The sequence below is a fragment of the Pleurodeles waltl genome, chromosome 4_1, assembly GCF_031143425.1.
Source record: "Pleurodeles waltl isolate 20211129_DDA chromosome 4_1, aPleWal1.hap1.20221129, whole genome shotgun sequence".
Classification (NCBI taxonomy): domain Eukaryota; kingdom Metazoa; phylum Chordata; class Amphibia; order Caudata; family Salamandridae; genus Pleurodeles; species Pleurodeles waltl.
In genome coordinates this window covers 1,009,373,412-1,009,401,204 of record NC_090442.1, presented here as the reverse complement: position 1 = coordinate 1,009,401,204, position 27,793 = coordinate 1,009,373,412, and the positions used below count along the sequence as shown (strand labels likewise).

Below are 27,793 nucleotides of genomic sequence, written 5' to 3'. Positions count from 1 at the left end.
TGGATGGGTGTAACCATTAATTAGCAGAAGTGAGCTGGAATGCTCCTTGTTCCATCCATCTAACTTCACTAACAGAAATATTTAGTTTTCCTCATTTACTTGTGTGCATGATATATTTAGGCCTGCTGAAATAAAGATTGCTAGTCCCCCCCTTGGGTGGCAAACCTTTTTTTCCTAATTGCTTGGGAGAAAAAGCCTATGAATCCATCAATTGTAAATGGTTTGGTAGTCCAAGTAAGAAGATAATTGTACATTTTTTTAATAGACTAGTCAGGTCTTTGTGTTGAATATTTAATTTAATCCCGTTTATATTCCAAGAACAGACTTGGAGGGGTTTATTGTAGGGAGTTACCACCCCAGAGTGTGCCCGGCTATTCGGAAGTCACTGACGTTTTTCTTGGTGAATTACATCCGACAGCCACCCTAAATCTAGCTGCTGTGAGGTGTGAATATTTGATGCTTTGTGCCCCGAATATTGATCATCGGTACATTGGCTTCCTATTGCAAATCTAAGGACTGAAAAAGGTTTATTTAAGTCTTTCAATTTATTTAAATTGGGCATATTATTTTGGGCCTCTAGAGGGTTGGGTTAACCTATTTTTTGGGATATACTAAATTTAATTCCCCATTTTAAAAAGAAACTTTTTTCTTTCACGACTCTACTTGCCACTTGTGATATCTTTCAAGTTACCAGGGTTGATTCGTTAGGTTTGCCTTCATTGTTTTTATCTCCTGATAGGAATTTTGTAGAAACAATATCAGTAGACTTTTATATCTTTAAGGGCCGGAATAACATGTCAAAGTTTTAGTATTTCCTCGATTTAGAATGTCATATGGGCCCCTAGATTGATATCCAGTTGGCAAAGGCAAGGAGTCAAAGGTTACAAGTGCAACAAAATCTATTATCTATGGACAAGGGAAGAGTCCTACATCCAGAATCAGAAAGCCTTTGCTTAGCAGCCTAACTCCTGAAAACATAGAACCCAGTCACCTAGAGTTATCTGAAAAGATTATGGCTGTACTCAGTGAAGCAAGAAGACCAACAACATGAAAGTGTTATTTTTCAAAATGGGAGCAATGCTCCTTATGGTGTCTTAAAAGGGTGTTGTTACGAAAGAACCAGTTTACGTTATTCACGCTTTCAACAAATGCTTAGCACTTCCCTCTGATAAGCTTAACTGCTCGCCCATACTACCACAAAAGACAGCTTTTGGGAGTGTAATCTTTACCCCTGTAAACCAGTAAGGGTTACCCTGGACTATCTGCATAGTGCCCCCTACACTGGGTCACTACTTAGACAGCCAGCTTCTTATGCCACCTTTGTGGGTCAATTTCCTTTAATTTCTTACTGCATGTTGCAACACAAATGAAGAGCGCGCTCCCTCAAATTCTGTCACTTGACAGAAAACATTTTACCCAAAACTTCACCAGTATGCAAGGGACGTCTTCCCTAAAACTTCAGGATTCAAACCGTGTAAAGACTGCCACAAACCAATGTCAGTGACGGACCTGCACGATGTCTGTCTCTTATGTCTGGACTCCTCGCATTACTCCAAGTTGTGTGACAAATGAGCTCGGATGAATCCGAATGCCATCCGGATCTGAGAAGCTAAACATTGTTGTGACCCGTAGAAAAGCTCGATCCAGATTGCAGTCAAGGTTGCAGATGCGTTCTCCGTTCTTGGGCTGGCCCAATAGAGAACTTCATCCTACTCCAAGTCTTTAGATAAGTCAAAAACACAAGAAACACAAGAAGTCAAAACATGGCTCCTCTTCTTCCTGCACTCTTATCATGAAATATTGCATAGGATGTCAGAATACCTCAAGACCTTGGTTGCCAATCACAAAATCAACATCCACACTAGCCCTAATCCAGCCCGAATTCATGGGCCCATTTGCTACACTACAGCACATTAAGGCCTTCCAAGAGGCTACGCTTTGAATTTTCAGTACCCTACTGGATCCATTAGGCATGCCTTTGGGCCCCATGGTTCTGAGGAGGCCTCCAGTCGAGTTACCGTTGGCAGAGCCGTCAATGCTGTCGCTGCCTTTTGACCCCATTTCAAGGTTCACCCCACCTTGGGGCTTACACCTACTCAGACCCCTTCCCTGTGGCTGAATACCACCCCAGTTCCCTATACGTTGACAACAGAGGGCGAATCTGCCATGACCACACATGAAGTTGTGCTCAACTCGACTTCTTCCATAGCATTTTGATTCTGGTGCACTTCCTTTGCTGCAAAGATTTCAAGAAACGAGCAACAGAACAGTGGTGATGATTAATCACAACCACATGATGATGAGAATCTATTTCTGAACGTTGGCCTTTACACCTACCTGGATGCTGGATTTAATTCCCACCTGGACCCTCTCAGGAAGAATCTTCTTTTACCATGGTGATTAGAAAAGCAGCAGAAGTTCTTGATCTCCAGATTCCCTCAGTAAAAGTTAAAATATATGTACTTACTGAGGTCTTGCAGACAAGGCAGATTTGAGTTGCCTCCTGGGGCTTACTCGCATGTGTTTTGGGATTGGTGAGTGAGATCTTGCTTGAAGTCTCAGGCAAACATCATGCTAACCTCCAACAAATAATCCATAATGTTCAAGACACAGCGAAGTACGTCATCAGATCGTATCTGGATCCTTCTGACTGTCTGGTAGGCCCGTTAGTACCAACATGGTGCTTTGGTGTCAGGCATTGATAAGATCAAAGGGCTTATCCACTGATGCCCAACCAACACTCATGCATTTGAGGGAACTTGTCTCTCTGGAGACAAAACAGACTAGGCATTAGAGCCCTTGAAAGAAAGCAAAGCAACAGCGTGATGTCTTAGGCTTGCACCACCCGCACTGCAGTTTCCCCAACAATATTGCTCCTTTTGAAGATTCGGAAGATGGTTTCAGCAGAGGCCACAACAAACTTTGTCTTTGCAACAACAGACTTCTAATCCTTTTGAGGGAGAAGTAGGGGATTCGGCCAACAGCATTCCTCCCAGAGACCGCAAACAACCCAATCCCTTGCCTCCCCTACCAAACCCTTGTACCTTACCCTCAGCAGTGTACTGTTGCCCTGTTGAAGACTGATAACTTTCTACTTCCATAAGTGGCAAAGCATCACATTAGACAGATGGGTGTTTCAAATTGTCCAGCACATTAATGCCCTCCCCTTTCTCTCCACTTCTCGCCGCCTTCACCATAATGTCTTCCAGAGAGCCACTCGTCAATTCTCTATTAAATGTTCATGCTCTCAAGAGCCATAGAAAGGCTACCAGCTTCGGAGGTTGGTACTGGCTCCTATTCCCCCTACTTTCTAGTGCCAAAGAAGGATGGCGATGGCCTTCGTCCTATTCTAGACCTGTGCCCCCTGAACTTCTTCCTCAAGAAGGATGAGATCAAGATGCTTACTTTAGCCCAAGTTCTCTCTGCACTAGATCCAGGCGACTAGATGTTGTCATTAGATTTGCCAGATGCCTATTTTCACATTTCTGTCCTGCAATCCCACACACTCTATCTGCAGTTTCAGTTAGGACACAAACACTTCCAGTTTTCCTTGCTCCCCTTTGGCTCCAGCAGTGCCCCATTAAAGTGATGGTAGTGGTTGCTGCCCATCTGAGGAATTTGGGAATACCAGTCTTCCCATACCTTGACGACTGGTTACTAAATGTGGGCTCACTTCAAACAGTTGTGAACCACCTCCAGACACCGGCCAACATTTTGATATCCCTGATACACCATCAACCTGCAAAGTCACGCCTGACTTGCAGAGACTCACTTTCACAGTATTGTTTCGAGCCTTCCCTTACCCTCAGCGATTCCAGATTATTGGGCTATGATGCTGATGTTTAAACCTTTGCCTGGGTCCCAGGGATAGCAGGTTTGAAACTTCTTGGCCTCCTGCTTCCTGCTAGTGGACCACACCAGGTGGCACATGAGGGCTCTGCAGGGAGATCTGAAGTCTCAGTGGGCTCAGCGCCTGGAGAACCTCACGGATTTTAGCCAAGAGTCGGAGGAAACTGTGAAACATCTGCAGTGGTGGTTAATGGACCGCAGTTGGACTGGCAGCATACCCCTCTTCCTACCCCAACCAGAACTAACGGTCATGACTAATGCATTGTTTCTGGGTTAGGGAGGCCATCTTGGGGGTAAGGAGGCAGGGAGAGAGGAGGAGATTAGAAGACTCCACATCAGCCAGTTGAAATTGTGGGTGATACGCTTGGCCCTTAAGGCTTTCCTTCCATCCATTAAGAAGGAACGGGTGCAGGTTCTGACGGACACCACCACCACAATGTGGTACTGCAACAAGCAGCAGGGGAGGTGGTCATAGGTCACGTGTCAGGAGGTTTTACATCTAAGGAACTGGATGAATCATTAGGGCATTTTCCTGGTCGTATACCACCTGGCAGAATCTATAACTACAATGGTGGATGAACTCAGCTGGTGCAGCCTAGTGGATCACGAATGGCGACTATACTCTGAGGTGGCACAGGGTGTGTGCCAGCAATGAAGAGAACTCTGTCTCAATCTTTTCGTCTCAGCCTACAATGCGCAGCATCAAAACATTTGCTAGTTGGAGATCCCAAAGCAATTTTTCCCAGAGATACCTTCAGGTTGGACAAGAGTTTGGGGCTCCTGGATGCCTTCATGCTTCTACCTCTCCTGCCCAATGTTTGAAGAAGCTCAGTAACAACTTGGCCCAAGTCATCCCAGTGGCTTTGGACTGGGCCAGGAGAATGTGGTGCCCAGAATTTATAGCCATGGGCATCTGACCTCCCATCCCGCTGCTTCTTCAAGAGGACCTCCTGTCTCAGCAGCAGGGCAGGGTCCTGCACAACTTACACCTCCATGATTGGACATTGAGCAGTGACAGTTGATGGCATTTTGCCTCCCTTCAAGGTAGTCAGTGTACTTCTGACAGCCAGGTGGCCTGCTACCTAATCCATCTGTGTGGGACACTGGGAGAAGTTTGTTGCTTGGTGTTATTCAAGGCGTATCTATCCTTAACAAGCCCAGTTGTCTTCTTTTTTTCCTTGTCCTAATTCCAACAAGGCCTTATTGTGGCAGCAGTTAAAGGTTATTAATCTGCCTTATCTGCCTTTCTGCACTTACCTGATCAGCCACCTTTGTTAAAGTCACCGGTTGTAATGCATTTTTTAAAAGGGCTGGTGCATATATTTCTGTCACAACCCTTTGTGATGCCCCAGTGGGACCTCAATCTGTTCTTACAATCTTAAACTGCCCTTCATTTAAGCCTAGCCACAGTTCCCTGAGATTGCTCACATTGAAGACAGTGTTCTTCACTGCAATCACATCAGTTTGTCACATGAGTGAGCTGCTAGTGCTTTCTGTCCAAGAACCATATACCACCTTCTTCCTGGACACATTGATGCTAAGGACCTAGGCAGCGCTTCTCCCAAAGGTTGTAACGCCTACTGTGGACAGTCCATTATCCTATCAGTGTTCTTCACTCCTCATCCGTCCAGTGAGGAAGAGTGCCTCCATTTCTTAGACTCGAAGAGAGCTGGGAGTTTCTACATCGTTAACACCAAACATCACTGGGTGGACAATCAGCTCTTTGTGGCTTTCTCTGGGGCAAAGAAGGGAAGAGCAGTGAAGAAACAGACCATGTCTAGATGGAATGTTTGTGTATAAAAATCTGTTATGGTCTGGCCAAGAAACAGTATCCGAAGGCCCTGAGGGTTCATTCCACCAGAGAAAAGCCAAACTACTGCGTTAGTGTATGAAGTGCCTGTTTTATCCACTAGGCTGTGACATGGATATCTGATAGAGACTTCTAGCTTCAGATTCCTTACCTTAGAATTCGCTGGCGTCAACTTGGAATCTGGAATTTTTCTGCTGAGCAGTACCCTGCGCTTGCCATCGGGTGGTGTCTACGTGCGTCGTCCAGCTCCGCGTGGTGTCGTCAGCGTCATTGGAGCCATCTGTGACGTCATGGTCCTCTATTTAGGCACCACCCAGGCGGGCGCACGTCAGTTATTTTCCTTCCGTGCCGGTTAAGCGCAGATCCGAAAAGAGCTACCCTTTTTCTTCGTCGTTTGTCGAGGCTTTTTTCTTGATTGCTTGATATGTCTTCAAGAAAGACAGGGTTCAAGCCGTGTGGTGCATGTCATCGCACCATGTCAGTCACGGATCCGCACAGTGTGTGTCTCTGGTGTCTCGAAAAGGACCTCGATTTGACATTGTGTTCCGACTGTCGGGCCATGGCTCCGAAGGCCTTGAAGGAGAGATCCCTCAAACTTCTGGTGGCCCGACAGCCGTCTTCGGTCGGCGCGACTCCAACGAGGTCACGGTCCTGCAGTAGGAGGAGGTCGCAGCACCACTCTTGAGCCCCAAGACCTATGACTGTACAAGCCTGAAACCAATAGTATCGTTTTTAGAACAGTGTTCATTAAGGTAGGTTGATAAAACATCACCAAAAGCAGGACATAAACAGGGTATTTTTGGAAAACATGTTTAAATGAAGCCATAATATACATAGTTTAGCAGTTCATATATGTGCTATTTAAGTAAATGTGCTGCATGGTGCTAGTGTGAAGTGATAAAAAAAACTGCAAATAAACAGAAATAAGCAAACACAGGATGTCTTAGCTCCCAGGGTCTAATATCTGATGTTCTTCATCCAAGAAGGAAGGGTTTGTTTAAAAAAAAAAAGAAAAAAAAAAAGGGTTACCTACAGCACAGATATACTGTTCAAAGTTGTCAGTGACACAGCAAAAAGGATCATTCCATTTACAATAACAGGGGGAAAACACTGTTCATCACACTTGACAAAATATAGGTCAGAAGCAAATAATTAATTTTAGGAGCAATAGCCCTCAACCTCTTAATTAGAGGCCATGCTCCATCATCTGGCTGCTTCTTTGACCGGTACTGCAGTACCTAATGGGCAGCCATAAGAGAGTTCTTTGCTGGAGATCTTTTATGAAAAGTGCCTTATGAGGAATCAAAAGAAACTGCTTGATGTGAAAATAATGTTCCTTCTTGTTTGTATTAAATCAAGATCAACATGTTTCTTGCCTAAATATCCCTGAGATTGGTGGCAATATATCAGGATCAAACACAAAATCCCAATTAACTACTGTCATTGACCAATATAGATGTGAAGTAAAGTGCCCAGACTAAAACCTCACCAATTGGGTGCTAAAAAAAAATACTCAAAATCAGACAAAGGCCATCTGACCTCACTGAAGTCTGGACCACGCCCCTTAGGTCTCAAGGATGGGATTAGGTCGCTGGCACTTCAACGCGTGGACTTCTTTACCACATAGTATGCTGTTGCATCCGTGAAACATAAGTGGTGCTGTCCCAAATCCAGCGAGGTCGGATGCTCTTCACCTGATTTGTGGGTTTTTAAGAGCACCTACTTGGTGAAGTTTTGGTCCGGGTAAATTCTTTCATATCTATACTGGCCCATCACTGTAATAAGTTAGAGTTTTGTGGTGTGGTCTTGATGAATTGCCACCGATCTTAGTGACATTTAGGCAAGAAACATGCAACCTTGATTTAACACAAGCACAAAGGAACAATATTTTCTTTTGTTGTTTGACCTTTGTTTTTAATCATGACAAGGCCCACCTGTAGAATAAACAGAGTTTAGGTGTCCCTTAGTCATTTATAACTCTCACTTTCCATTCTACACATGAAGCAGTTTCTTTTGATTCTACAGACAGCACTTTTCATAAAAGATCTCCAGCAAAGAGCCCCCTTGTGAGTTAGGCATTGCAGCACCAGCTTAGCAAGCAGCTGCCCAATGATGAAGCATGCCACCTTATTAGGTGGGTAAGGGCTCTTGCTCCTAAATTTAATTATTTTTCTTCCGACTTATTTCATATCAGGGGTGACTAACTGTTTCCATCCTGTTATTAAGAACTACATACTCTTTTTGCTGTATCTTATGTCAAGGAGCATGTATGGAGGACCTTGAATGCTCCTAGTCCCCCTTCTTTGAAGCAAAGTTGTCAGTGCTCCTCACCACCAACCTAGTCTCTGAAGAAGGTGTATAGATGATGTTTTTGTGAATTGGACTAATGATAGTAACTCACATAATATTTACAATGGCTCAAGAATTGTTCAGGTGACTTCCAATTTATTATGACTTAAGAGTTCACATGAAATTACTTTTTCAAATCTTACGTTTAAAGTACCAGAAGTCAGACTATATACCACCATTTTTCACAAACATACAGAACGGAACGCACTACAGTACATCAGTCACCATCCATGGAGTCTCCTTTATAACATTCTCCAGTACTGGATCGTTCATAAATTCACTTGCTTGAACCATTCCCCATCGTCAAAGTGGGAGTCCCACTGTATCATAATAAAGCAGTCCTGAAAATTAAAATAGGCTTCAATAGTAATGAACAGTCACTTTACAAGCTTATCTATGTCATTTCAAATGAACCCAAACTCAACCAAACAGGCGACATCACCCTCTAGAACACTCGCAAAGAGAGGCTGAGTCCCTCAGATTTTTTACCGCACGTCATGTGAAGGGAGTCTCCCTGAGCTCTACTCAGTTTTCTTCAAAGTCCAGTGTTCAACCTGGTGCCTACTGCCATGTTGGAGTCATTCAACAAAGGGCTCTTCAGGCCCTGTGTGTCATGTGGGAAGAAGAGACTTTATTCTGAAGACCCCCGCAAAGACTGCATTTAGAGCCTCTACCCTCCGCATCATGTAGAAGACTCCAAAATATGTTGAACCTTTTCCAACAGACAGGGAAGGCTTCTTCTGTGGCTTAAAGAAGCTAAAGCTAAAAGATCTTCTGGTTCTGGGGCAGAAGATAGTGACACAGCTACTACTTCCCCGAAAAGGTCACAGAAAAGGGAAAAGTTGCATGACCAAGGAACATCTGAGAAGTCCAGGAAGGCTTTAAAGAAGGCTCGCCATCAGTATGTCAGACATTTAAAAAAAGAAAAAATCTCCTGAAGAACTACCAGATCTGAGCCACCCACTCCTTCTGTGAAGTATGGAGTGTATTACGCCAGAGTTATCCTCAGAACCATCGACGAAGCCTAAGGCAACTTTGGAATTCTCAACGATCACCACTTTGCCATCTAAAACACTTTTGTCAACAACGCTGACTATCATCACTGTCACATCAACAGCCATAACTCCGTCAGCAATATCTATGGAAACAATGGCGACAACACCGCAGGCGACCGTGCTTTTACATCTAAAGTATTCGAGGACAACGTCAACTAAAATAACTGGATTATTCATTTAACCTGAGCATTCATCTTCAAGTAAGGTGTCTTCTCTCCTGCCTAGTCATGTTCTGAATGTGGGTGAATTGGATTATGATCGGCCATTTGGCATGGATCAGAGCCCTTCCGAACTCCATGTAAAGTAACATGATGAAGAAGAGGAAGATGACCAGTATTGACAAAAAATACTATGACATCCAACATACAGAATATGTGGAACCACCTAAGCGCCATGGACACTTAGACACAAATATGGTGCAAGTTCCTTTAGCTCTCTTCCAAGACCTCTAAGTGATGCTGCAGGATTATTACAAGAGGCTTCCTGAACCCGCAAGGCCAGCGTTTCTGACACACCCTTAAGTTACACATCAGCCTACATCTCCGAGAACACAGAGACTCATGCCATCACCTGTAACACCCAGGATGACTCCTGCATCTAGCATTGCATCCCCTCCTCTTGATGGTCTTTCATCATTGCATGATGATGGAGAGGATGGAGATGCTGATGAATAGAATGACTACTTGATCCCTACTACTTTACCACCTGCTGCTTCACCAGTAAATTCACCCACAGATGACTTAGGAGGCTTTCACAGCCTAATGGAATGAGCAGCAAGGAGATTTCAATTGCCAATGTCAGTCAAGCAGTCTGATAGCTTTCTGTATGACTTTAAGGAACCTGCAACAAAATAGATGCAAGCCATACTGACAGTGGACTATATCTGGGAAGAAGGGGTAAGAATTATAAAGGACCCTGTGACAGTAACTGCCATACTGCCTTGCACAGATAGGAAATACAGAGCACTAGATGACTCACTTGCCTATTTAGTTCGCCACCCATGGCTGAACTCAATAATATGTTAAGCGGCTCAGGGTCGTTCTAAAAATCTTTCAGCTCCTATATCGGCCCTACAAGATAAAGAGGGTAGGCCACTAGATAATGTAGGCAAAATGTTTTCATCTATGTCTGCCATCACTGTATGTACTGCTATAATACCTTAGCCATCCTGGGCCGTTGTGATCGCCAGATGTGGTCTGATATCTCTGCCTTTATAGATTTAGTGCCAGAGGATAAAAGATCAGAAGCGAGATGGATTTTACAAGAAGGAGAAAGAACATCCTTCTAACAGAGTGATTGCGCTATGGATTTAGCCACCACGGTTTTCTTGCAGCTGGCAGGGTATGCTGCTTTGAGAAGATAAGTTTGGCTGAAAGCAGCCTCTGTCTGGCCTGAAGTTGAAACAAAGATCCTAGAGTTGGCCTATGATAGAGAAGCCCTCTTCGGAAAGCATGTGGATGATGCTTTGCAGGTCATCCAGGTTGACAGTGACACTTCAAAATCTTTGGTCGCCTTGCAGTTTAGGAAAGTGCTTTTTTGGGGAGCAAGAGGACGAGTTTTCACCTCACAGAGAAGTTTACCAATGCTTTCAACAGCATTTCCAACAACAATATAGGCCTTCCTATTAGCAGCAGCCCTATCGACCATCACCTTCGGCCGTTTACACCAAACTATGATCGAGACGTAAGCAAGCCTGCCAAGGTAGAGGCACAACTAGAAAGCAGTAGCCCTGTGCAATTGTTGGGTCCACCCAGATCTCTCCAAGTGGTGGGAGCAAACATTTTCATCTTCTCCCACAAATGGCGGCGAATCACATCAGACAGATCAGCTGTAGGCCTGGTCACCTATGGTCATACCCTGAAGTTTATCAAGAGACTGCCAAATACTCCTCCAAAGGGAGTGAACCCACTATGTCTTCACTTACTTTGGGAGGAAGCCCTCACCATATTGAACAAAGGAGCAATAGAAAAAGTCCCATGTCCCCAAAAGGGAATGGGTTTCTACTCATGTTTTTTCCTCATAAAAATAGGAAACGGGGGAATGGCAACCTATTTTGGATCTCTGAAAATTACACACATTTCTACAAAAACAGTCCTTCTGCATGGTCACCCTTTCAGACGTCCTGCATCTCATCAACCACTGAGACTATGTGACAACCCTGGATTTGCAGGATGCTTATTTCAATATTCCCTCCCCACCCATCCCCACCCCTCCTCCCAACCACTGCAAATCTCTGTGGTTCACGGTAGCCATACCTCTCATTCCAATAAGGTTCTCAGCAAGATGAAGGCAGAGGACTATTGTCCCATCCTTATAGCCCCCAGATGGCCCAGGCAGCACTGGTTCATGGATCTGCTCCTATTGTGGTAAGCCACACAACATCCACCTGAAGCCAGCCAGGACACTGTTGCCGATGAAACAGGGCCTGGTCCTTTATCCAGATCCGACTTCTCTTCTGTGCATGGCTCCTCAATTCAATGAGTTCTCAGGTTTAAAAATTCCTCAGGACTGCAGGGACATCCTTGCCAGTGCCAGAGAGGACAGCACTACAAAAACATATACGTTAAAATGGAAATGTTTCTGCCTATGGTGCTATAAACAGAATCTACATCCTATTCAGGCATCACCAGAGTAAATACTATCTCATCTCCTAGCATGATCAGGCTTAGTACATGTGTCAATTGAGGTACATCTTGCTGCTATATCCAGATATAAACTATTTTCAAATTCTCTATCCTTGTGGTCAAATAGGATTATAAAACAATTTATCAAAGGATTCTTCAAAGTTTTTCCTCCCATAAGAGCTCCGCCCTTTGCTTAGCACCTGATTGTTGTATTATCACAACTCCCGTAAAGTCCCTTTGAACTGACGAACAAAGCATATCTCAAGTTACCCTCTTGGAAAGTCACTTTAACAACCGCTAAAAGAATAAGCAAAACACAGGCATTTACCATTAAGGAACCTTTCCTCACATTTACAGATGAGTCACTGCTTCTCAGGACAGTTCCTAAAGTCCCTCTTATTTTCATCTAAAGGAACCAGTGAACATTTTTTCCAAATCCAGGGTCACCAGCAGAGAGATCACTCCATACGTTAGACATCAAAAGGTGTCATAAATTCTATCTTTATCACACAACAGATAAGGAAAACTGAACAACTATTGATAGCATATGGGAATACTTGCAAAGGTGCACTGGTCATGAAGGCAATCATCATTTGATGGATTTTCCTCCACTATCCAGTTCTGTCATTCTAAAGCTGGCAAACCATTAACAGCAAAGATCAAAGTCCACTCTACTTGAGCACTCTCTACAATGATTGCATTGTTTTTTGGGGTACCTCTGATGAAAATATGTTGTGCTGCAACATGGAAGAATGTGCACGCATTCATGCAGCTTTACTTCAGGAAAAGGTGCAGCAAAGTGACGCGCTGTTGGACAGGCGGTGCTTCACCACTTAGTTCTATAAGGTGAGCCATTTGTTGAGTACATGTGTTTCTGTTTTGTGTGTATTTATATATTGGTTTTTACATTGGTACGGTTTAGTATGTATGATGATATGTCTATCGGTATACATATGTGTTGTTTCTCCAGAAAGTATTACAACCCCATCTGCTTTCATGCTATTAACATTAAGTTACAAGTACTGTAACTGCTTACTATTCTGATTCAAGCATGTGAATCTTTGAAAAGTCCAATACTAGAAGAAAATAAGTTACTTATATGTAACTGTAGTTCTCTAGTATTGATATCTTTCATAGGTTCACATGCGACCTACTCTCCTCCCCTTAGAGACTCACCTCATTGCTACAGCACTTTAGTGTTCGAAAATATGGGGCCTCAGCCTCTGTGAGTGTTCTAGAGAGTGCTACCGCCTGATTTGTTGAGTTTGGTTTATTTTAAAGCACACGGATAAGCCATTAAAGTGATAGTTCATTACTACTGTAGCACTGTTGGGAAATGCCTCCCTTGGCATGGTTACCCCGCTAACTTTTTGCCTTTTGTTGATGGCAGTTATGATTTAAAGTGTGCTGGGATCCTGCTAACCAGGCCCTAGCACCAGTGTTCTTTCACTAAACTGTACCGTTGTTCCCACAATTGGCACAGCCCTGGCACACAGATAAGTCCCTTGTAAATGGTGCCTCTGGTACCAAGGGCCCTGTGGCCAGGGAAGGTTTCTAGGGGCTGCAACATATATTTTTCCCACCCTGGGGACTCCTCACTCAGCACATGCACACTGCCTCACAGCTTGTATGTGCTGGTGGGGAGAAAATGACTAAGTCGACATGGCACTCCCCTCAGGGTGCCATGCCCATATCCCACTGCCTGTGGCATAGGTAAGTCACCCCTCTAGCAAGCCTTACAGCCCTAAGGCAGGGTGCACTATACCACAGGTGAGGGCATAGTTGCATGAGCACTATGCCCCTACAGTGTCTAAGCCAAACCTTAGACATTGTAAGTGTAAAGAGTATATGGTCTGGGAGGTTGTCAGACACGAACTCCACAGTTCCATAATGGCTACACTGAATACTAGGAAGTTTGGTATCAAACCTCTCAGCACAATAAATCCACACTGATGCCAGTGGGGATTTATTGAAAAATGCACACAGAGGGCATCTTAGAGATGCCCCCTGTATACCAGTCCAAAAACCAGTGTTAGGCTGACCAGTTCCTGCCAGCCTGCCACAACCAAATGAGTTTCTGGCCAAATGAGGTGAGTGCCTTTGTCACTCTGTGGCCAGGAACAAAGCCTGCACTGGGTGGATGTGCTTCTCACCCCCCCCTTGCAGGAACTGTAACACCTGGCGGTGAGCCTCAAAGGCTCATGCTTGTTGTTACAGCGCCCCAGGGCATCCCAACTAGTGGAGATGCCCGTCCCTCCAGCACAGCCCCCACTTTTGGTGGCAAGTCCGGAGGAGATGATGAGAAAAACAAGGAGGAGTCACCCACCAGTCAGGACAGCCCCTAAGGTGTCCTGAGCTGAGGTGACGCCTGCCTTTAGAAATTTTCCATCTTGGTTTTGGAGGATTCCCCCAATAGGAATAGAGATGTGCCCCCCCTCCCCTCAGGGAGGGGGCACAAGGAGGGTGTAGCCACCCTCAAGGACAGTATCCATTGGCTACTGCCCCCCAGACCTAAACACACCCCTAAATTTCGTATTTAGCGGCAACCCTGAACCTAGGAAATCAGATTCCTGCAACCTTCAACAAGAAGGACTGCTGACCTGAAAGCCCCGCAGAGACGACAGAGCCACCAACTGACTTGGCCCCAGCCCTACCGGCCTGTCTCCAGACTCAAAGAACCTGCACAGCGACGCATCCAGCGGGACCAGCGACCTCTGAGGATTCAGAGGACTGACCTGCACCTAAAGGACCAAGAACCTCCTGAGGACAGCGGTTCTGTCCAGAAACAGCAACAAAGAAGCAACTTGAAAGAGACTCACTGCCCGCCAGCAGCGTGAGTCTTCACACTGCACCCGACGCCGCCGGCTCGAGTCCAGGACGACAAACACCCCAGAGAGGACTCACAGGTGACTCCAACGACGTGGACACCCTGAGGTGACCTCCCTGCACCCCCACGACGACGCCTGCATAGAGGATCCAGAGGCTCCCCCTGACTGCGACTGCCTGGTAACAAAGGAACCCGATGCCTGGACCAAGCACTGCACCCGCAGCCCCCAGGAACGAGAGGAACTACCTACCAGTGCAGGATTGACCAGCAGGTAGCCCTCATCCTAGCCCAGTTGGTGGCTCCCCCAAGAAGCCCTCCTGTGCCCTGCCTGCATCACCAGAGTGACCCCCGGGTCCCTCCATTGATTTCTACAGCAAACCCGACACCTACTTTGCACATTGCACCTAGCCACCCCTGTGCCGCGGATGGTGTCTTTTGTGTGCTTGTGTGTGTCCCCCCCAGTGCTCTACAAAACCACCCTGGTCCTCTCCCCAAGGACGAAGGTACTTACCTGCTAGCAGACTGGAACCGGAGCACCCCTGTTCTCCATAGGCGCCTATATGTTTTTGGCCCTCCTTTGACCTCTGCACCTGACCGGCCCTGTGTTGCTGGTGCTGTGGCTTCGGGGTTGCCTTGAACCCCGAACGGTGGGCTACCTATGCCCAGGAGACTGACTGTGTAAGTGCTTTACTTACCTGAGAAACTAACCAATACTTACCTCCCACAGGAACTGTTGGTTTTTGCAGTCTGTACACTTTTAATATAGCTATTTGCCATTTTAACCACAACTGTTTGTACTACTGTTTTAAATCAATTTATATACTTACCTGTGTGAAGTACCTTGCATTTTATGTACTTACCTCAAATTTGAATCTTGTGGTTCTAAAAATAAATTAAGAAAATATATTTTTTCTATATAAAAAACTATTGGCCTGGAGTTAAGTCTTTGAGTGTGTGTTCCTCATTTATTGCCTGTGTGTGTACAACAAATGCTTAACACTGCCCTCTGATAAGCCTACTGCTCGACCACACTACCACAAAATAGAGCATTAGTATTATCTAATTTTGCCGCTATCAAAATCTAAGGGGAACCTTTGGACTCTGTGCACACTATCTCTCACTTTGCGATAGTATATACAGAGCCAACTTCCTACAAGCATATTGTAATGTCAAGGACTGCTTTGTTATGATTCCGTGGGACTCCAGCTTTGACGACGGGTAATGGTTGAAGCATGTGAATCTATGAAAGATACCAGTACTGGAGAACTCTAGTTACAAGCCAGTACTGTATCCATGGTAGAGTACTTTACTCCTGCCATGGAAAGGGTACTCCACCACCGCATTTAGAGATGGCTGCTGGCCCAGTGGACATCTCTTGCATTTACAAGAACCACTATCATGGAGGTTCCTGTAAAAGTAATGAAAGTGTGCCTAATTGAGCCATCAACATGACAGAGCTGCGTGCCACACTTTCATTTTCTATTGTCAATAACAAAATCCCAAACCGGGTTTTGTTTTTTGGACCTCCCCACCCTAGTGTTCTCCCATGGACTGAAGGTCATTGCAAGATTTTTACTTTTAGATACTGCCATGTTTTAGGTGATCATTTGTAAAAGTAAAAACTGGTTTTGTGTCCACCCTCTCTAAATCATGTGGGTGAACACAAGGCCAAACATCCAGCAGCCCTTACTTTGTTGGGCTGTCGGAAGGGTATGTAGACGGTGGAGACCGAGTAGTCTCTGCTGTCTACATATTGAAGTTTACTCGCCTGTAAATCTGGCAGCTGGAACTACCTGTTGGCAGTAAGGGTACTCTGTCACCACCAACATCTAAATTAGTCCCTTAGTTCTGGCGACAACCAGCTGAACAAACTGTTAACAAACACTGACACCTACTGACTAGCATTGAAAAGTTTTAGATGAAACCCATGTTTGCTTTGAGGCTAGGCACAAATATCTCAAACTCAAGAGGTGGTGACATATATGCTCTACTCATTCATGGATGTAAATGGGTTGATTTAGTCAACTCAATAAATATGGGAATAAAGGATGTAGCCAAGACTTGATGCCCAACTGTTATCAGTTCACAACCTAAATCAAACATTTATGTGTCTTGTGGCTTTAAACCTGCTGTAATTATAACATGTGTATCATGTTCTTATTTTGTATAATCCTTGTAATTGCTTGTTATTTCAGTGTAACCTTCTCCTATGAAGTGGTCTGGTAATAATACACTATGTGTGCACTCCTGTATGAAGTAGAATAATTATACATTTGTTATCGTGCAAGGTAACCTATAACTAATAGAGACAGCCTCCATACAATGTTCTCTTGATGGTATGGGTTCACTTGTCTCCAAACTGCCATGAACGAGATCAAGCATTGCCTGTTACTACTGTTTACCGTTCTGGGATATTCACAGCTATCAAAGAATATATATGTTCGATGGCATGCGTAGCTGCAGATACACATGCTTTGCATAAGTCCACCATCTATTGTTGGGCTCGTAGTGTTACAAGTTTTTTTAAAAAAAAAATTTAAGAAGCTTTTTCGAGTCACAACATCAAGTGACTCCTCCTCTCAGTGATAGTGCACATGGGCATAGGGTCCTTTGTTAGATTGTTTTATTTCCGCTGTTGGGTTCAGATGTGTTTCCTCTCGCTCAAATAGATCTCGGTTCGGTACTATCAGAACTTCTTTCTTCTCTCTGTAAACGTCGGTATAGTTTTCGATCATGTTTCTCACTTATATTTGATCCAATTGTAATCGTCCGGGTCAGTGAAACGCCATTTTGGGCGACCATGCCCTTCTTGGGCCTACTTCGACTTGTGGTTTTTTAACAATGTCAGTCTGATGGAATGGACTCCGTTTCATTTTTGCCCTCGGTGTCACGCCTAGTTCCCATACACTGATCAACACTGGGTGTGCAACCTCTGTCTTTCTCCGGATCCCAGAGAATAAAGCTGTGAAGCGTGCCACTCCTTCTGCTCGAAGAAAACTCTTAGGGATCGAAGAGCACGTCGGTTGGAGATGGCATCCAAGTCATCAGAACAAACGCCGGACATTTTCAAAGAAGAACATGCTCAAGTTGCAGTTTCCATCGCAGACTCTGATTTGGAACCAGATTCAGATGGGGACAGCCACTCGCTTCCAGCGGCGAAGTACGTGAGTACATCAGCCCCTTCCCATCACCCAGAGACAACCAAAAAGACTTCAGCACTGGTCTTGGGTCCACCAATGCTTGCCGGCCATGGTCGGACCCGAAAAAAACTTGCGGATGACCCACCATCGGGTTCAGCACTGAAAATTAAGACCAAAGTGCATTCGGCGCCAGCCGAATAGCGCGCCACATCTGTTTTGGGATAGATTCAAAAAGCAGAGCCTTCCATCTTGGAGGCAAAAAAACTGCCATTGATTTCGGAGCCGACATTCTCGGCCCGACTAAAACATTCGGTCTCCAGACTTTCGGAGCTGAAACCTGTGGGTGGTAAATATGCTCCAGCTACCGAGTAGTCTTCGGGAATAAGGCCCATATTGGAACTAATGCGCGCTAAGCAGCACCAAATCCAGATACGCAAAGACACTGGAAGGATTATTGCTTCTCTTTCTTCTATAACAAAGAAAAAGTAATGTTTCCAAGAGGCTCTAGAAGCTGGGCCTCCACCTGCTAAAATATTTAAGCATAAGGGGAAACCAAAGGCACTACAACAGCCTTCACCACCACACTGCTTCTCTACCTCCTTCACCTACACAATTTTCTCCAGAATCCCCTATCCCTACACATGGGGATGTTTTAGGTGATACTCTTTACAACGTAGATGCAAGGGATTTATATGATTCAGATCCCATACCTTCCAATGATCCTGATTCATACCCGGCTAGGCCATCTCCACCCGAAGACACCACTGTCTACAATCATGTCATCGCTAGGGCAGCTGCATATCACAACATGCAGTTGCATACAGATCCCATTGAGGATGATTTTTTATTCAACACATTAACATCCACTCACAAGCAGTATCCATGTCTACCCATGCTCCCAGGCATGCTTAAACATGCAGATGACATTTTCAAGGACCTAGTGAAGGTCACACCAAAGGTAGACAAAAAGTACAAACCTGCACCTTCAGATCCACATTTCATTACACAACAATTGCCTCCTGACTCTATAGTTGTCAGTGCAGCGAGGAAAAAAGCAAATAGCCAATCCACAGGGGATGCTTCTCCCCCAGACAAGGAGAGGCATAAGTTTGATGCAGCAGGGAAAAGAGTAGTAACTCAAGCTGCTAATCACTGTAAGATTGCAAATTCTCAAGCTCTGTTAGCAAGATACTATAGAGCTCATTGGGATGAAATGGAGGAGTTCTTACGATACCTTCCACCAGAACACCAGAAAAGGGTACAGCAGATAGTTACTGAGGGCCAGGCTATCTCTAATAACCAAATTAGATCTGCCTTAAATGCATGAGACATAGCAGCAAGGGGTATCAACACTAGTGTGATTATTAGAAGGCACGCATTGTTAAGAACTTCAGGGTTCAAACCTGAAATACAACAGGCAGTACTCAATATGCTTTTTGATAAGCAACACTTATTTGGCCCAGAAGTAGATACCACCACAGAGAAACTAAAGAAAGACTCTGATACAGCTAAGACCAACGGTGACCTTTAAACTACCCCTACTTAGGGAACTTTTCGTAGGCCTCATTTCAGAGGTAGTTTTAAACCTAAGAGTTGTCCACATCCCAACAGAAACAAGGACAACAATTTTACAATAGATGCTCTTTCAGAGGCTCTTGCAAAGGAAATAACTTTAGAGGTAGAGGTAAATCCACCACCATAAGAGGTTCCTCCACCTCAACCAAACAGTGACCTTCTGCACATCCCCACACGGCATGCATCACCTGTGGGAGGAAGACTGGGAAATTTCTATCAACAGTGACACAACATTACAACAGATCAATGGGTGCTGTCAATTATCCAGAATGGTTATTGCCTACAACTCATATCTACTCCACCAAACATTCCCCCTCGCTTGCACAGGCTTTCTTTTGAGCACCTACATTCATTAAAACAGGAGGTACAATCACTTCTACTCAAGGGTGCAATAGAGATGGTACCTATATCCCAACAATGGGCAGGAGTATATTCTCTATACTTCCTCATACCAAATAAAGATGGTACTCTCAGACCAACCCTGGATCTCAGACCCCTCAATCAGTACAGCATGTCAGAGCATTTCCACATGGTCACTCTTCAGGACATCAATCCCCTGCTACAAAAACAAGACTGCATTAGATCTAAAAGATGCTTACCTCCACATTCCCATACATCCAGCACATTGCAAATTTCCAAGACTTGTGATAGCAGGCAAGCACTACCAGTTCAAAGTACTACCCTTTGGAGTAACAACAGCACCAAGGGTATCCACCAAATGCCTCGCAGTGGTTGCAGCATACCTCAGAAGGCAACATGTACATGTCTTTCCTTATCTGGACGACTGGCTCATAAAATCCAGCACTATTCAAACCTGTCAACAGCACACACAGTACACAGTGGATAACATGCACAATCAATTACCAGAAATCTCTTCTGCGACCAACCCAAATACAACCATATATGGGAGCAATTCTGAACACTCAATCAGCATTAGCGTACCCATAACCACTGAGAAGTCAAGCTTTCCACAATCTCAAATCTCAACTACAGTGCAATCACACTTACACAATAAGGTTTAACATGAAACTTTTGGGAATGATGGCATCGTGGATATCAATAGTACCCAATGCATGTATAAACATGAGACCTCTACAACAGTGTCTCTCGCAACAATGGTCTCAGGCACAGGGTCATCTTCACGATCTGGTGTAGGTGGACTGCCAAACTTACAATTCTCTGCAATGGTGGAATCACACCATCTTATCAAAGTGGCAGCCATTTCTGGACCCTGTGCCACAGACCGTAATCACAACTGATGCATCAATGATAGGTTGGGGAGTCCATCTTAACAACCTTACCATACAAGGTGAATGGGACTTAATTCAACAACTTATCACATAAACCATTTGGAATTGCTAGCAGTGTTCCTGGCACTCAAAGCTTTCCAATCACAGATCATGCACAACACAGTGTTGCTAAGGACAGACAACATGACCACAATGGATTATCTGCAAAAGCAGGGGGGGGGCACGCATCTCAATTGTCCTTTCTAGCACAGACAATTTGGAAATGGGCAATTCACAGTCACATTCAACTATTAGCAGAGTATATCCCCGGGATACACAACGAACTAGCAGACCGCTTAAGCAGGACGCAGCAACAAATACATGAATGGGAGAATCACCTACAAGTGATTCAACAATACTTCCACATGTGGGGAACCCCAGACATAGGCCTCTTCACAACAAGCGAAAAAGCAAAATGCCCAAACTTCGCATCCAGGTACCCACTCCCTCGATCCAAGGGCAATGCTTTATGGATCAATTGGTCAGGGATATTTGCTTATGCTTTTCCCCCCTCTCCCACTAATTCCATTTCTGGTCAACAAGAGCCATCACTCCTCCCTCACTATGGTACTCACAGCTCTCACATGGGCACGTCAACACTATTGGATCTCTGTAGTAACACATCACAAGCTCCCAAACAGACCAGACCTGTTGATTCAAAACAAAGATCAAATCAGGCATCCCAATCCCAGTATGCTCATCCTGGCGATTTGGCTTCTGAGGTCATAGAGTTTGAGTGTCTACAGTTTCCATCAGAGTGTATGGACGTTCTAAAGGAAGCACGTAAACTTACAACCAGGCAGTGCTATGCAGCTAAATGGAAACATTTTGGATATTACTGTCAACCCAAAAACATTGATCCACTTAAAGCATCAGTACAGGATATTGTATGTTATTTGCTTTACTTACAAAAAACTAATCTTTGATCTTCATCTATTAAAATTCATTTAGGAGCAATTTCAGCCTAGTTCCAAAACAGACAGCACACTTCTCTGTTTAAAATGCCTGTCATAAAAGCTTTTATGGAAGGCCTTTATGAAAAGTTATTCCACCTAGAGCTCCACCAGCTCCTGCCTGTAATCTTAACATTGTGCTCATAAGGCTAATGGGTCCACCATTTGAACCCATGCTTTCTTGTGCTCTTCAATTTCTCTCATGGAATGTTGCTTTCATGGTAGCAATTACTTCTTTAAGGAGAGTTAGTGAAATGCAAGCATTCACTTTAGAAGAACCTTTATTCCAAATTCACGAACATAAAATAGTACTTAGAACAACCCCAAAATTCCTACCAAAGTGGTTTCACCATTTCACATCAATCAGTCTGTGGAATTGCCAGTCTTCTTCCTACAGCCAGATTCAGTTGCTGAAAGAGGTCTCCACATTCTTGATCTCAAAAGATCACTCATGTATTAGGTAGACAAAAGATTTCAGAAAATCTAAACAACTTTTTGTGGCTTTTCAACAGCCTCATAAGGAGTAATCCTATTACAAAATAAGGATTGGCCAGATAGATAGTAAAGTGTATTCAAACTTGCTATCTTAAAGCTAAAAGGCAACTATTAGTAACACCTAAAGCACATTCTACTAGAAAGATAGGAGCTTCAATGGCATTCTTAGGAAATATACCAGTGACAGACCTATGCAAAGCAATGGTCCACACCACACACATTTGCTAAACACTACTGTGTGGATGTGCTGTCTCGCCAACAAGCAAATGTTTGTCATGCACTGCTTAAAACACTATTTCATACCACTCCAACTCCTACAGGCTATACTCCGCTTATTTAAGGAGGGGACTGCTTTTTAGTCTATGGAAAGCATGTGTATGTGCAGCTACACGTCACGTTGAATGGAAAATGTCACTTACCCAGTGTACATCTCTTCGTGACATGTAGTGCTGCAGATTCACATGCGCCCTCCCTCCTCCCCGGAAGCCTGTAGCCGTTGTAGTACTTTATCATGTAAATATGTGTATACATTGCATGGACATCTTCTTTTCTTACTATATATATGTACATATACATTTCTTTACTCCTTACTTCACCCTCCTGCAGGAAAACAATCTAACAAAGAACTGAACGCCCACGCGCACTATCACCGAGAGGAGGAGTCACTCGATCTCATGATTTGAAAAACCTTCTTCGAAGAAAAACTTGTAACACTACGAGCCCAACACTAGATGGTGGACTTATGCAGCGCATGTGTGAATCTGCAATACTGCATGCCATGAACAGATGTACACTGGGTAAGTGACATAATATATATATATATATATATATATATATATATATATATATATATATATATATATATATATATATATATATATATACATAATTTGTTTAAAACAAATTTTTGGTTAGGTGTGGTTATAACATTTCAGCATATGCTTAAAAACACCTCATATATTTACCTTAAAAAACACAGTTAAAGTGCAGTTATGCATACAAATTAAAACCAAAAAGACACCCACTGAAATGTACAAGTTATGGTTAGGAACACAATTTGTAACTCGCACTACAGCCATGCAGACCATAGCTCTCACACCAAATGCAATGCTTATGACTTCACCTTTAATGAAACAGACAAAATTTACAATTGCGACTATGAATGTAGTATCATTAATTAGTTTGAGCAAATGTGTTTGTTTAATTACATTTTGCTTTTAAGAGTTATAGATCGGTATAAATATTGTGAGGTCAGAAGCATCGCTTCTCTAACATTTAATCTTTTATATATTCACATGCTAGAATCATTCCCTGTTGTCAGGCTGGGAATCCTTGGTACATTAAAGACAACAGTATACAGTGTGAAATATACATAACATACTGAATACAGTGTAACAATTGACAAAGACCAGAAACATACTCATATATTTAGTAGCACATCCACCTCATTAGAAATAACCCAAACTTCAGCCAACGAGGTCAAAGCTTAAGCTCTCCTACTCCCCCTAGAGGCCACCATGGCTCACATTTCTACTGCACATCATGTGTGAGGGAGTCCCTTGACAGAGATCTACTCTGATCTCTCTGTGAACCTTAACTTTGATACTTTCTTAATCTCTCCTGTATTTGAACCAGCCCTGTCTCCAGCACAGGAGTACGGTGAGTTGTCTTTAGGGAAATTGTAAACATCTCTGGACTAGGAAGGTCTTTTTACTGGACAGCCAACAGTCATCAGCTGTCACCATAAGTGACAGAGACAAAAAAAATCACTTTTCAAGACTTGTTCATTTTTGTGGTCTCAAGAAGATTTACATTGAAGATCCATATTTACAATGTATTTATTGCCTTTATCTTAAACTCAAGGCATCTAACTGTCCTTAAGAGTCTTAGAAGACAAACCTCTACAAATGTTACAGAGAAATAAGGTTGGCTTTGTATCTGATGGCAAAGGAGAATATTCCTCCTTCTAAAGGAGATGCCTCCTTTTCAGGAACACATTCCATGAAAAGTGCTACTCCAAGCACTTTCATGAAGGCAGCACAAAAAAGGAGGTTTATTCAGCTTCCTGATTTTGTTTGGAACAGCACTTGCAGATACCCCTTCTAACTCTAAACATGGAAAACATGCAGCTAGGAAGTCCTCAGATGCCATTGAGGATCAACCTCTAGAAAAGAAGAAGAAAACATTTACAAAACCTCAGTCCTCGTTGACGATGTTACCATTGATGATCTTGTTGACCATCGATGACGAGCTTTAGAGTCAACCTTGACAACACCATTCACACCAATGTTGATGCTGGATCCTTTAACACTGACCCCTATCGATGAAGAAATCAGCCCTATCAATGCTTTGCCGCCATTGACCATGCCATTGAAAGTAGAGGCTATGCTGGTGATGTCAATGCCTTTGACAACCATTCCGTCGACACCATCTGATGCAGTTTGTACACCTCTGCTTTTACCATTAAACATTACCACTAGTGCTGTTGTCTGATCAGAAGGATGAGGCAAGCGTATATGGTTTGCAGACTGCGTATAGCCCAATTCAGTTAAATGTGCATTATGTTACAGAATTTTGTAAAGACAAGGAGGAAAATGACTTTTATTCAGACTTTGATTACCATCGGGTTAGTTTTTCTCGTACTTCAAGGTCTTGCATTCCTCTGTGACACAGACAACTGAGGTTGTTCAGATGCCTGTGACTTTTGTGTCTACATTAAAACAAATTATGGAAACCTTTTAAAAGTTGGCACCACAACAACCACAATAGTCTACTCTTTTATCAACTAACTCTCCTCCACAGCAGTTACCACTCCCCCCCCCGATTATTCCTAAAGCACCCAGAGAAGTTCAAATACTAGTAGTTCCACCTACGGATGAAGATAAGAGTGACAATGACTCCAGTCATTCTATCTGTACCGATGTAGATAAGGAAGAAGGTGAACTTCAGCCAGATGCTGGAGATCAAGATGATATAGCAGATGTCCCTTGTTTGGCGGTTTCCCTGCCCACATACTTGCCAGGACAACCAGAGATAGTACAGCTGGGTTGGACCTCGGTCCCCCAGCTGTCATTGCAACTAGTGGGTGGGGCCTGTGACTCGGATATTAAGGACTCTTGGTGCCTGCAGCACAGGTCCCTTGTTTGGCAGTTTCTCTGCCCTCATACTTGCCAGGACAACCGAAGACAGTTTAGCTGGGGTGGGACTCGGGCGCCAATTAAATTTAGTCTGTTGAGGAACAAATAAGTAACCCAACACAGGGCTTGGAATCTCTGGTTGCGGATGAACCTTCTGTTTCTCATATGTTAGATCTTGAAGTGGCTGGATCTTGCCACAAGTCACCTTGTAAAGGTAGCTTCGGGTCTGGTTTGAACCATAATGTTATGTCCAATGCTTAAGATTGTGTGGTATTAGGGGCTGTGCTCAATCTTGTGGTAATAGAACTAAAAGTAAAACTAGGAAGGGGCCATCTAAAAACCCTCTGCTTTCTAATATTACCAACCCGAAGAAACTCAGGAAGGATCAGTCCATGGATATGTTTGAACACATTCTTCAGAGTGCCCTTTAGCTCTCTTGAAGCAAAAATCTTATCGGCAATGAAGAACTTAACTCTTAAGTTCGACAAGTTAGAATATAGGGTGGGATCCTTGGCATGTTCAGTCAGGGCTTTGAGAGCCCATATTAAATCTTTTGTTAGTCCCCCTATAACCAGCTCACATGCCTCATCTATTGCTGCTCAGGCAGTTGAATTGCCGGTAGTAACTCCATCTAGCTTGAGTCTCGGCCTGGGAATGTAGGCCAGAACCTTGTTTTGTCTAACCACTTTGAATGTTTTAATGGTCTGGATGGCCAAGACTGGCTTGTGCGGGATCTTAATCTCAGTGCTTCTACCTTGTTGGAGTTTACATCTGCCCAGACCCTTAAAGTTATGTCTTGGAACATTGCAGGTCTGTTGGGGAAACTTGACAATCCTGACTGGCTGAAGTTTCTTATGCTATACATTATTATATTGTTACAAGAGACCTGGGATCTACGGGGGGGGTTATTTAGAAGATCATGCTTCTTTTTCCAATAAGCTCTCTGCCCTCTTCTAGTTGGAGAGCTAGTGGGGGATTGGTTACTTTGGCCAAGCCCGATAATGGGGTTTTCCAGGGTCAAGTCCATCTAAAGCACCTCACACAAGGAGATGTGGTAAACGTTTGCTGGTTGAACTTAACCTGGGTAATTTATTAAGCGTATAGAGTTTAATGGCAGGACGTAATGCTCCCACTCCTTAGGGTCATACAAGTGGATTTTATATTGATCACGTTTCTGTTTCAGTGGCTTTGCTATCCTCACTTACTTTCAGTGCATTGGAACTGCCTCAGTGATCATAATCCCTTTGTTGCTAGTTTTCACTGGGATTTTCAGTTAGTTGAACCCAGCCCTCTTTTTAAAGAGTACAGAGCCATATACAGAGCTGCGGTTAAACATATGAAACTGGAGTTTTAAAAAAATGAGTTGTGGAAGGACTTGTGTCAGGCTACTTTCCAGAAAGCAAGCACGTTATTCTGGGAAGTAATTAACCATCTTTTTTTAAGTAAGATGAGATGGTGGCTCGTGCTGCGCTAGTCCATTTGCAGGTTTGGGAGTTTATTTCCCAAAGTTATATCAGGGAAGTGAGTCTATTTCTTCCCCTACCAGTTTGGCTCAGGGGGTAAAAATAGCGGTGTCCTGGGAAGAAGTAAGAGATGCCATTATATCGCTCCCTTTGGGGAAGGCTCCAGGAGCAAATGGTGTCCCCAGAGATCTGTTTAAATCTCCTATTGATCTCTGGGCTCCTCTCCTAACTCTTTATCTTAATTCTTTTATTGGCCATTCTATTCCTGCCTCATGGCATCACTTTGTTATCGTTCCTGTGTATAAGAAAGGGAACAGAAACAACCCTTCCTGCTATAGGCCTGTCTCATTAATTGAAGTGAAAGTCAAGATCATAGTAGGATTATAGTGAACAGATTAACTCTTTGGGCGGAGGAGCACAATATCTTATCAAATATTCAGTATGGGTTTAGTTCCTGGCGGGGTACAGTCGAGCAGAACCTTAATCTCCATCTCATCCTTAATAAATATACCAGGGCAAAGAATTGATCTCTGCATGTTGCTTTCATGGACCTCAGCTCAGCCTTTGATAAGGTAACTAGAGGAAAGCTCTGGGCTGAGCTGGGTTCCATGGGTGTGGATGAGCCTTTTGTTAATTTCTTGAGGGGTCTTCACTGCGGTTTGACGGCCTCTTAATGTTACGGGAGCAATAGTGAATGCAATGGGAGCTTCCCTGTTAGAAGTGGAGTCCGACAGGGATGCTTTTTGGCCCCCTTTCTTTTTATTGTGTACGTTAACCACCTGGAGCATGCACTTCTGCAACCAGGCATCGATGTACCTAAAGCCGGGGGCACATAGCTCCCTGGTCTTTTATATGCAGATGATGCTTTTCTTATTGCCTGTACCGCTAGAAGCTTGTAACGGCTTTTAAATCTCTTTGTTGATTTTATGTCCAGTCTAGATTTGTTTACAAATTTTTAAAAATCACATGTGATGGTTGCAAGGCCAAGAAATACGAAAAAGTACTTCTTTTTCAGTTCACGGTCAGACCTTATGCAAGGTGGAAAACTTCACCTATTTATGAATCCTTATAGAGTCCAGACTTGGCTGGCAGCCCCTGATCAAAAACAACATCTTAACCTTAAAAGGGTATGCGCTGGAGTTTTTGATTTTTTATCTTGGCTGTGTCACAAGCCCCTTAAAATTACGTTTGAGATTTATAAAGCTAAATCTATACCAATTTCAACTT

At 43.7% G+C, this 27,793-nt stretch overlaps 1 protein-coding gene across 5 annotated transcripts in view; it reads left to right on the top strand.

Annotated features, from left to right (window-relative positions):
* KMT2E (lysine methyltransferase 2E (inactive)) overlaps positions 1 to 27,793 on the top strand; it is a 1,466,695-nt gene that overhangs the window by 162,242 nt on the left and 1,276,660 nt on the right. Inside the window, exon 3 of one of the 5 annotated variants that reach the window (XM_069229868.1) lies at positions 22,573 to 22,763. The exons of the other annotated variants lie outside the window; for them this stretch is intronic. The gene's annotated coding sequence lies outside the window, so the exon portion shown is untranslated. The remainder of the gene's footprint in view (positions 1 to 22,572; positions 22,764 to 27,793) is intronic. 5 annotated transcript variants of the gene reach the window in all.